Source organism: Trichechus manatus, unplaced genomic scaffold (assembly GCF_000243295.1).
Source record: "Trichechus manatus latirostris isolate Lorelei unplaced genomic scaffold, TriManLat1.0 scaffold00043, whole genome shotgun sequence".
NCBI lineage: Eukaryota > Metazoa > Chordata > Mammalia > Sirenia > Trichechidae > Trichechus > Trichechus manatus.
In genome coordinates this window covers 9,176,153-9,188,836 of record NW_004443979.1, presented here as the reverse complement: position 1 = coordinate 9,188,836, position 12,684 = coordinate 9,176,153, and positions in this window count along the sequence as shown.

Below are 12,684 nucleotides of genomic sequence, written 5' to 3'. Positions count from 1 at the left end.
TCATCTGCCCAAGCTTCTAATCTGACCACAGGTTCAAGAATAACCATTGTTAGATAAGGAAATAATAAAATGTTTCATAAAATATAGGGTGAATGTGTGTCTTGACAATAGCAGTGCAATTACAAGTTAGGATGCTGCCTTTTAAAAAGGCGCTTCTACTTTTAGGCTGTTTTATGTGTTACATAGTTCACTAAAACCTTCTTATCCTTACAGACTTCTCCAGCAATTTCTTTGTCTGTTTTGACCACACGCTTTAAATGAATTTATGATAACAGAATTAGTCATTGTCATTTTACAAACGCATTATAGAGATCTGTATGAGTGCGGTTCAGGACATCCATGTGAAGTGCAGATAACACAATCCCACAGTTCAGGATAGAAAAGTTAGGGGAAAAAATAGTGGCCCCAAAGAAAACACTGTAATATTCTGAAGTGGTACATTAGTATCTCTACTGGGGCTGAGGAACCCCAACGGTCCTATACATGAGGGGTGGACTGTAAGAGTCATACTGCTGAAGAGGCACTGCCGGGACATGCCAGGTGCTCTGGTCAAAGTTGGCAACAAGTTTCTCCAGGGCATCTCAAGGCAGTGAGGTTTGCCCAGTCAGAGTGGCAGGAGTTGAGAATGAAATCTGTCTTTAGCCTCTTCCCACAAATTCTAAGTAGAGAGTTGCCCGGTCTTCCTCAACCACTTGTAAGGAGATTCATGACTTGGGAATGTGTTTGAAGAGGCCAAATTCCATGCCCCTAAACTTAGTATGGAGTCCTGGTGGCACAGTGGTTAAGAGCTACTGCTGTTAACCAAAAAGGCTGCCAGTTTGAATCTACCAGCTGCTCCTTGAAAACCCTATGGGGGCAGTTCTACTCTGTCTCATAGGGTCACTATCAGTCAGAATCTACTCGATGGGTTTTTTTTTTTTTTGGTTAAACTTAGTATCCTCAATGCCAGAGATATTCCTATTGGAAAGTATAACAGATTAGACAAGGCAAGTCTCCCATCTTAGTATCATATTCCAAAATTAATAGTATGGCTTCTGAAGTACTAAATGAAGTAAATTGTCTCTAATACAGCACAATGTAGCATAAATAAGAATGTAAGTTCTCAACTGGAACCCTCATCCATTGTTGGTGGGATTGTAAAGTGGTGCAGCTGCTGTGAAAAACAGTTTGGGAATTCCTCAAAAAGTTAAACATTTAATTACCATATGACCCAACAATTCCACTCCTAGGTATATACCCAAAAAACTTGAAAGTACGGACACAAACAGATACTTGCAGTGCTCATTTCAGCACTATTCACAATAGCCAAAAGGTAGAAACAAGCCAAATGTCCATTAACAGGTGAATGGATAGACAAAATGTGATATATACTTGCAATGGAATCATACTCAGCCATAAAGAGAAATGAAGTTCTTATATATGCTATGACATGGATGAACCTTAAAAACATTATGCTGAGTGAGATAAGTCAGACACAAAAGGAAAAATATTGTATGATACCACATATATGAAATGTCTACAATAGTCAAATGTATAGAGACCGAAGTTTATTAATGGTTACCAGGGACAGGTGGGAGGGGAAAAGGGGATGCTATTGCTTAAGGGTCACTGAGTTTCTGTTAAGGATGCTGGAAAAAATCGGAAATGGATACTGGTGATTGTTGCACAACATGGTGAACATAATTAATGACACTGAATTGTCCATGTAAAAAAATGTTGAAATTGCAAATGTTTTGTTATGTATATTTTTGTCACAATAAAAAATATGCATAGGAAAACAGCAAAGTTCCTCTCACAAAACATACTTGATAAGAAAAAAAAAAGAATGTATGTTCTTTATTAAAATCTCATTTGAACATTTATGCTGCTTAACTTAGAGATTGTCTCACTTTCTTGACATCTTGTGAAAGGTGGGCTGAGATGAGCTGACTGTTGTAGGGCTGGACTTTCTGGAAACAAAAGAGGCCTTCTGGAAGGCAGTATGTACAAGTTCATATTGTTAAAACTTGTCAGATCTGGAACTCAGATGCCTGGTTAAATTCTGCTTCTGCCATTATTAGCCATGAATCCTTAGGCAAGTTGCTTAATTTCTTTGGACCTCAGTTTCCTCATCTGTAAAATGGAAAATATAAATATACCTCCCGCAAAGGATTATTGTGAGGATTATCCAAGATCATTTATTTCGAACACGTGATAAATTTTAGCCACCACTATTATTAATTCATTTCATCCACCTTAATATTCCTTTTCCTGGCCTTTCAAACACCAAAATTATTCAGAATTATTATTATTCAGAATTCCTAAGCCAAAATTCTGAATGCCTAAACAATTCTAGAAAAAGCTATTTGTCCTTCAAGTATAAAATAGACACATTTCCAACAAAGACCTGTCTCTCTGTGTGCCCTTCAGCACTGCTAGGATATATTAGACTGTAATTATCCCCAAAGTTATGTAAGTGGGCCTAAAGCCTCTAAGAAATTAGGTGACTAAATGCAAATTTTGTATGCCAAGTAGCATTCCACTGATTTCTGAAACACTGGTTATAGAAGTCCCTGACCCACTGATGACATACTCTTCACATTTGGCTTTGTAGAGGAAGCACTATAGTTCCAGTGCCCTCCTTCAGGCTCACAAAACCATTGGTTTATTGTTTTTTTGTTGTTGTTTTTCCATTTTAGGAGGTGCAGGAAAACGTTGTGAAAGGAGAAAGTGCTTAAGCACCTGCGGTAGCCTGGTGCCTACCTGGTCTTTGATGGCTTGTCAGTGATTTGGTTCTACGGTTCATAGTTTGCTTGTTTGTGGATTTGGAAGTTATTGGCTGGAATTTTTTTTAAAAAACAAAGTAAGAAAAATAGTTACTTTGGTTTGTTAGTTTTTTAGTATTCATAAATGTTATTAAAATTTAGTATGGAATATGTACGTATAAAAAATTGCAGTATTCACAGGGAAATAATAAATACTTTTGACTAGAAAAATAAAAATGTTCCAACTTGTAAAAAAAAGAAAATTGTTTTCCTTAGAGTTCTTGACCTAATCTTTTCATTTTAACTTCTGAGCTTACCTTGCACTACAAGTAAATATACTGAAGCAATATTATATTCCTTAGCTACAATGGAAAACATTTTATCTTTCTTAGATGCTACAAAATCATAAACTGAGAAGTCAAAGTCAATTTATGAACTCTTCGAGATCTTGCTAAGGAAATAGGTAGAAAATACATAGAGAAAGTATATTTATCCTTACGATACTTGCAGATAATCTCAGAACACTTCACTAAATGACTCTACTATGCTATACAGCCTATGCAAGATTATGAATGCATTGAGTTTATTTAATATGATGCTTTGGGGAATGTGGTATAATTGAAAGCTTTGGAGATAAAACTAGCATCAATTGAGTTGAAAAGTTCTTTTTAAACAAGAACTGTTAAATTATACTGTAGAATGCTGAAGAAAATATTGCACACTATCTAAAATGTGAAATTAATGTCTCCCTCAACATTGCCATAAGTAGTATATCTCAGCTTAGTTCATAATTGAGTGAATTGTTTCTTTTGTTTCTGATGATGCAGATTTCCCATGTAATAATGTATCCTTTTCATTGTCTCTTTCTGAAACCAAATTCTGCCGCTAGATTAGGAGGTTTGATCAAGAAAATTAGAGACTCAGGGGATGGTGTTAATAAGTCACAGAGCAAAAAGGACTATTTCAAGGGAAGTAAATATATATATACAATTTTCTAAAGGTTCTGCAGATTCACTTCATGATTTAGGTTGGCCTCACTGAGTTAGCACCATAGCTCCTCCACAAGTGGTCTTCCTTTTCTTTGGAACTTGTGACTTCATTTATGTGACTCATTTCACTTTATTAAGCTTGTCTTCATGGACATTAACCACCTGATATGCCATGCTTTGGGGCATTTTTATCCAATACGTAAGTTGGCACTTCTCAGCCTCTGTTTTCAATATCCAAGGCTGTGTTGATGTAAATCAAGGATATCTTTATTCCTTTAAAAACAAATTCAAAATAGCTCTGAACTTCAAGATGTTACTGAAAATTAAAAATGAATGATTGTACAACAACTTGATTTTAAAGTACTATATAACTTGAAGTATTCTTGGATACATATGCAACTACCTGATTGAAAAATATCAATTCATAAGCAAGCAACTGATTGTCTTGAAGATATAACTTAAGTTATACTTGCCTCCATCATTAGATTTCCATTCCTTCCCCAGCCCCATGATACTTGGAGGAACAGTGTTAATAAAGAAAGTAGACTCTGCTTCTTACATTTAACAATTGAAATGTTTAGACTCTATACATCCTTATTTTAAAATTTGACTTTCTTCACCCAAATAAAATCATCGATGTGTGAGCTTAGATACTCTTCATTTTACAAACAAGGGGGAGAAGGCCCACAAAATTTAAAAGAATTGTTTTAGTTCTCCCAATTAGTTAGCAAGAGAGCTTTACCTAGAATTCAGGCCTCTCCCATCCATTGTTGTCTTTTTTTTCTTTTTTTCTACTGCTATACTAGATGATTATATCATTGCATAGCTCCATATATCTTAAAATGAAATGAAACAAGTGACTAGGTAAGGGAATAGTAAATTGAGAATTGGCCATTTCAGTTAAGGTCTACGACATTGTTTCTCAAAGTGTGATCTGATGATCACCGATATTAATTACCTGAGTGCCTGTTAAAAATGTAGATTCCTGGACCCTACTGTAGACCTATTGAATTTCCATCCCCAAGAGAGGGACCCAGGAATATGCAACTTAAACAAGCTCTCCCAGTAATTTTTATGTACACTAAAATTCCCATCCCACAGGCCAGGAATATCCCACATGTTTCACTAGAATGCTATTATTAAGTATGTGCTAAAATGACATAATAACATAATATATTCTCATTTGAGAAATGTGTAATGTTTTGTAGTGGGTTCAAAAGAGTGGTACAGAGGAGACCTGTGGTGAAAAGGAAGGACATGGAGTTTGGGTTCCAGTACAGGATCTACCACATTGCTGTGTGGACTTGGGCCAATTTACTTAACTATCTGAGCCTCCAGTTTTTCTTCTTTAAAACAGGAATAATGCCAGCCTTGCAGGATTGCTGTGAGATAATGGATATAAAATACTGGCAGGCACTGGGCCTGGCATAGTAGAGGCATGCAACTATTAATTACTGTCATTACCTAAGCTAATACAACTACTATTTTCCATGCCTCTTCCCTTACCTTGTAAACTGGAAATTCACTGAATTCTGCATTATTTCAGACCCAGCTACCCATTTGTAGATTATTTCTGTACTTAGCTCCTCCTTCTCTCCTCAGTAACTTCCTGCCTACCTCTTGGCCATTTCACTGTTCATTACTCACCTCCAGCAGAAGGAGGAAAGAGAAAATAAGACATGCACCTCAAAACATCCATTTTCCTCAAATGTTATTACCTTTAGTAAAACGTTTGGTTTGAGGGAAAGTGGCTGAATCATTGGCCAAAGTAACTTTTTTTTTTTTCTGAGAGTTTACTTTACTTGTTTTTCAGATTGTTTCTGTTCCTGCTCTTATAATGGACACGTGGTTGTCATCTACTTGAAATGCCCTCATTTACAAACAATGATTTTAATCAACATTACCTTATTAAAAGATATTTCTGAATGAATCATTTTGAATCTTGTTTCCTTCCTGACTTTTTAGGAAAACCGAGAAAATTTAGTTTAACAAAACTCATTAAGATGCTATGGAGAAAGAGCCCGAGAATGAAGTAGGTCAAATTCAGTCTCCCTGGTCATGCCCTTCAGGCATTGCTGATGTGGGTTCCTCCCTCTGGCAGAAGTGGGCTGTGTGTGGATGGATTCCTGGATTGCAGTGCACTTCAGTTCGGGCTCAGCCTTAATGAGAAGATGACTGTGCAGAGCCGGCAGTTTTAGTGTAAACTGCCTTGTTTCTTTCAGATTTTTTCCTTATGAAAGGCTCTATATCCCAGGTGCTTGGTGTGAGATGTCCTCTGGTTGGAAAGAAGGAGAGCCATAATTGCAGTTGCAAGAACTGTGAGACGCCAGAGCTGCTAACAGCCCAAAGCAACACACAAAGGTGAGTGCACCAGAAGGGAAGTTGTTCCTAACTCTTCTGGTGTGTGGCCAGACTCTAGCAGGAGTTGGGGTGGGGGGAAGCTGCATGGAGGTTTGGTCTTTTCTTCTCCCCACCCTTCACCTAGTGCCCATCCCAGGTGTTGACAGTGTGTTTGCTACTGGTCCTTTAATGGGCTGAGATGTGTAGCATCACCGATCCACTAGAATGTCAGCTTCTTGAGGACAGGGATTTTTTTTTCTCACTTTTTTTTTTTTTTTGAAGACAAATTTTTTAAATTTTTAAAATAGACTTTAATTTTTAAAAAAGTTGTAGGTTTATAGGAAAATTATGCAAAGTACAGAAAGTTCTCATATACCCCCTGCCCCTCCTACATACTGTTTCTCCTTTCATTAACATCTTGCATTCCTGTGGAACATTCCTTACAATGGATGAACCAATATTGATATATTATTAACTAACGTCCATAGATTATGTTAGGGTTCACTCTTAGTGTTGTACAGTCCTATACGTTTTGCAAATGCATAATGTCATGTGTCCACTATTACAGTGTCATACAGAATAGTTCTACTGCCCCCAAAATAGATGGCAGGTATTTTTATCTGCTTTATTCGTTGCTGTAATCCCAGCACCTGGAACAGGGTCTAGCATACAGTAGGCACTCAATAAATATTTGTTGAATAAATGGATGAATTAATCATCTGGGTTAATAAATGTTTGTTGAAGGAAAGAGAGAAGAGGAAGAAAATAGGACAGGGAAATCATGGCTGATGATCAGGTTGCGAGGCAGGGCCAAGATGGCGGAATAGTCAGACACTTCCGGCGGACCCTCTTACAATACACACCCGAAAAAACAAGTGTTTCGATTATATATGGCAATCTGGGAGCCCTGAACATTAAACGCAGAGTTGAGGAACCGGACTGAGTGGCAGGGGGAGGGAGAGACGGTTCGGATGCAGTGAGGAGTTGCCAGAACTGACCCAGAGAGAGCCTGAGCCCTTCAGGCATGATCAGCTCAGGGGTGAGTGGTGAGGCAGGCAATCAGCCATGCTTGGGAGGCGCGTTTTCCACACCTGGAGAGACCCAGCACCAGAGAGTCTACTCAGCCACTCAGAACCAGTGAGAAGCAGCCCTGATTGGCGAAAGATAAGTAATTGCCTACGGTCTACTGCACGGATCAAAAACATCCTCCTTAGGGAAAAACTTCTCTCTCATTTACCTCCCTGCTCCCTGCTCTGCACTGGGTCCTGGAGGGGCTTCAGCAATTGCCGAGTCCCCTGGGCTGGAAGTAGGATCCGTCACACACCCGAAGCCTTTCTTCCTGCCTTGGAGAATGAACAAATTAACAAATGGGAAAAATAAACTGCCATCTCCCCTAAGCCAGGAACCCAGGGTAGGCACAGCTCCTTTACCTAGGCACAGGCATAAGAGATCCATGGACTTTGAGTGCCTTTCCCCCTGCATAGACTTGTGTGGGCCCATCTCAACAGCGTAGGCCCTCATTGCCACAGTACAACAGGGTGTATACTGGAACTCTAACTTCAACTGTTTCAGTTGTGAAGTGGCAGGTTCTTGACATTGGACACTGCTCTGCCCATTAAGCAGGGTCTTCACCTACCCACATCAGGGGCCTGAGGACTGGTGGTTCCACCCACACCACCTAGCCACCTGTGATAGGGGCCCATGAATGAGATGTCCCCCTAGTCCTTACAGCCAACAGCATTAGATGCTCATAGTCCGGCTGCAAAACCCACCCAACTACGTACTCTAGGGAACAGGGACACGCCTTCCTCCTGGACACTCGGGGGTGGCTGTCAGCCTCCTGCCTTGCTCAGAGTGTGTCCCCCTGCTGCAGCCAGATGCCTGTGCCTACACCAATCACCCATGCCTGTCTAGGACTGTAGGTGGGAGCCTACACCACACACTTGGTGGCTATCTACCTGAGCACTTGAGCTGAATCCATACAGGAGGAGTAGGCAGACTCCTGAGCTCACATACCTAGTAACTGATCTAACCACCTGGTGGCAGGACATTAGAGCTTCAAAGCTGCCAATAATCAAAACTATCTCATACAAGCAGCCTATTTGGGCATAGGAAAACAAAACAAGAAATTAGGACACATTAAGCAAACATAAAATAAATAAATATAATAACTTATTGATGGCTTGGAGGCAACAGTCAATATCAAATCACATAAAGAGGCAATTCATGATGGCTTCAGCAAGCTCCCAAAATTAAGAATCTAGAAATTTTCCAGAGGAGGAAAATTTCTTGGAATTACTGGAGGCAGAATACAAAAGATTAATATACAGAACTCTTCAAGAAATTAGGAAGGAAATTAAACAAAGCGCAGAACACCCAACACAGGAAATAAAAAAAATTAGAGAAGAGCCTAATGACAAATTTAACAGGCTGCAAGAATCCACAGAAAGACAGCAATCAGAAATCCAGAAGATTAACAATAAAATTCCAGAATTAGACAACTCAATAGAAAGTCATAGGAGCAGAATTGAGGCAATCGAAGTCAGAATTAGTGAGATTGAAGATAAAGCACTTGACACCAACTTATTTGAGGAAAAATCAGATAAAAGGGTTTAAAAAAATGAAGAAAGCCTAAGAATTATGTGGAACTCTATCAAGAGGAACAACCTACGAGTGACTGGAGTACCAAAACGGGGATAACAGAAAACACAGAGAGAATTGTTGAAGATTTGTTGGCAGAAAACTTCCCAGATATCTTGAGAGATGACAAGATAGCTATCCAAGAAGCTCATCAAATCCCACGTAAGGTAGATCCCAAAAGAAAGTCACTAAGACATATTATAATCAAACTTGCCAAAACCAAAGATTAAAGAGAGAATTTTAAGAGCGGCTAGGGATAAACGAAAAGTCATCTACAAAGGAGAGTCAATAAGAATAAGCTCGGACGACTCAGCAGAAACCATGTAAGCAAGAAGGCAATGGGATGACATATATAAAGCCTTGAAAGAAAAAAACTGCCAGCCAAGAATTATATATCCTGCAAAACTGTCTCTCAAATGTGATGGTAAAATTAGGGTATTTCCAAATAAACAGAAATTTAGGGAATTTGCAAAAACCAAACTAAATTTACAAGAAATACTAAAGGGAGTCCTCCGGTTAGAAAATCAGTAACATCAGATAACAACCCAAGACTAGAACACAGGACAGAGCAACCAGATTTCAACCCAGATAGGGAAGTCACAGAAGTAAATCAAAGCTAAAACACTGAAAATAGGGAAACAGATGTCAACATGTAAAATATGACAACATTAAAACAAAAAAGAGGGACTTAAAAAATGTAGACATAGATTTTTCTTACGGAGAGGAAGTCAAGGTGATACAAAGAAATAAAAGACTGGTATAAACTTAGAAAAATAGGGGTAAATATTAAGGTAACCACAAAGGAAACTAACAATCCTACAAGTGAAAATAAAAAACTAGAAAATATAAAGACTCAGCAAACACAAAGTCAACAACAATGAAAAAGATGAAAAGAAAACACATAAAGAAAAATTACTCAGCACAGAAAATTAAGTGGAACAAAGAAACTGTGAACAACACACAAAAAAAGACATCGAAATGACAGCACTAAACTCACACCTATGAATAATTACGCCAAATGTAAATGGGCTAAATGCACCAATAAAGAGACAGAGAGTGTGGCAGACTGGATAAAAAAATGCGATCCATCTATATGCTGCCTACAGGAGACACACCTTAGACTTAAAGACACAAACAAACTAAAACTTAAAGGATGGAAAAAAATATATCAAGCAAACAACACTCAAAAAAGAGTGGCAGTGGCAATATTACTCTCTGACAAAATAGACTTTAAAGTAAAATCCACCACAAAGGATAAGGAAGGACAGTACATAATGATTAAAGGGTCAATACACCAGGAGGACATAACTATAATAAATATTTACTCGCCCAACGAGGGGGCTCCAAAATACATAAAACAAACTCTAACAGCACTGAAAAGAGAGATAGACAGCTCCACAATAGTAGTAGGAGACTTAAACACAGCACTTTCGGTGTAGGTCAGAACATCCAGAAAGAAGCTCAGCAAAGACACAAAAGAGCTAAATGCTACAGTCAACCAACTTGATCTCATAGACATATACCGGACACTCCACCCAACAGCAGCCAAGCCCACTTTCTTTTCCAGTGCACATGGAACATTCTGCAGAGTAGACCACATATTAGGCCATAAAGCAAGCCTTAACAAAATCCAAAGCATTGAAATATTACAAAGCATCTTTTCTGACCATAAAGCCATAAAAGTAGAAATCAACAACAGAAAAAGCAAGGAAAAAAAAACCAAACACATGGAAACTGAACAACACCTTGCTCAAAAACTACTGGTTTATAGAAGAAATTAAGGATGGAATAAAGAAATTCATAGAATCAAACAAGAATGAAAACACATCCTACCAGAACCTTTGGGACACAGTAAAAGCAGTGCTCAGAGGTCAGCTTATAGCAATAAATGCACACATCCAAAAACAAGAAAGGGTCATAATGTAAACATTAACCCTACAACTGGAACAAGTAGAAAGAGAGCAGCAAAAGATACCCTCAGGTGCCAGAAGAAAGGTAATAATAAGAATTCGAGCAGAATTAAATGAAATAGAGAATACAAAAACAGTTGAAAGAGTTAACAAGATGATCAGGTTGTTTAAACTAATCATATTATTTGAAGAGAGTGCCCTTTTCAAATAAAAGAAGATACTCTTTTGATCAAAGGCATATGAGCTTGCTGCTACCGCTAGACCTTTCAAACAGAGGTCTATCCCTGATAGCACTAATGCTGGTAACTCTTTGTTATTGTCAGGTGCCATTGAATCGGTTCAGACTCATAGCAACCCCGTGCACAACAGAACAAAACACTGTCCAGTCCTTCGCCATCCTTACAATTATTGCTATGTTTGAGTCCATTGTTGCAGCTACTGTGACAATTCATCTTGTTGAGGGTCTTCCTCTCTTTTGCTGATCCTCTCCTTTACCAAGCATGACGTCCTTCTCTAGGGACTGGTCCCTCCTGATAACATGGTCAAAGTACGTGAGATGAAGTTTCGCTATCCTCTCTTCTACGGATCATTCTGCCTGTACTCTTTGCCAACAGCATAATTCAAAGACATCAATTCTTCTTTGGTCTTCCTTATTCATTGTCCAGGTTTCATTTACATATGAGACTATTGAAAATATCGTGGCTTGGGTCAGGTGCACCTTAGTCCTCAAAGTGACATCTTTGCTTTTCAACACTTTAAACAGGTCTTTTGCAGCAGATTCACCCAGTGGAATGCGTCCTTTGATTTCTTGGCTGTTGCTTCCGTAGGCGTTGATTGTGGAGCCAAGTAAAATGAAATCCTTGATAACTTCGATCTTTTTCCCGTTTTATCATGATATTGCTTATGGGTCCAGTTGTGAGGATTTTTGTTTTCTTTATGTTGAGATGTAATCCATACAGAAAGCTGTAGTCTTTGATCTTCATCAGTAAGTGCTTCAAGTCTTCTTCATTTTCAGCAAGGAAGGTTGTGTCATCTGCATATCACAGGTTGTTGATCAGTCTTCCTCCAATCCTGGTGCCACGTTCTTCTTCATATGGTCTGGCTTCTCGGATTATTTGCTCAGCATACAGACTGAATAAATACGGTGAAAGGATACAACCCTGATGCACATCTTTTCTGATTTTAAACCTCTCAGTACCCCCTTGTTCTGTTTGAATGACTGCCTCTTGGTCTATGTACAGGTCCTGCATGAGCACAATTAAGTGTTCTGGAATTCCCATTCTTCGCAATATTATCTGTAATTTGTTATGATCCACACAGTCGAATGCCTTTCCATAGTCAATAAAACATAGGTAAACATCTTTCTGGTATTCTCTGCTTTCAGTCAGGATCCATCTGACATCAGCAATGATATCCCTGGTTCCACATCCTCTTCTGAATCCGGCTTGAACTACTGGCAGCTCCCTGTCAATGTACTGCTGCAACCATTTTGAATTACCTTAAGCAAAATTTTACTTGAGTGTGATATTAATGATATTGTTCGATAATTTCTGCATTCTGTTGGATCACCTTTCTTTGGAATGGGCACAAATATGGATCTTTTCCTGCTGATTGGCCAGGTAGCTGTCTTTCAAATTTCTTGGCATAGACGGTGACTGATAGGATTGGAAAAATAATGATAATAATAATGATGAATAACAACAACAGCAACAGCAGCAACTAACATTTATACAGCATTTACACCACCTGGTTTATCATTTTAAATCCGTTTGCAAAAGTTAACCAACGATAATAAAATTATAATGGCACTTTCCATAGCAGTGTGGAGTTTCATGTAATATGGCATTAAGGGCTTTTAGTTATTGGAATGCAATTTTGCAAACAGGACCTCAGGGCAGCAGACTAGTCTGATTCCTCTATGCAGACACTGTGTTTGTGCATGTGCACACTTCCGTGCATGTATGTATACATATAAATGCACAAAGCCTACTCAAAATAATTTTGGTAATAACCTTGATTCTGGAAGTTGGGTTGCTAGGTAAAGCTAACTGTAATTTTTGC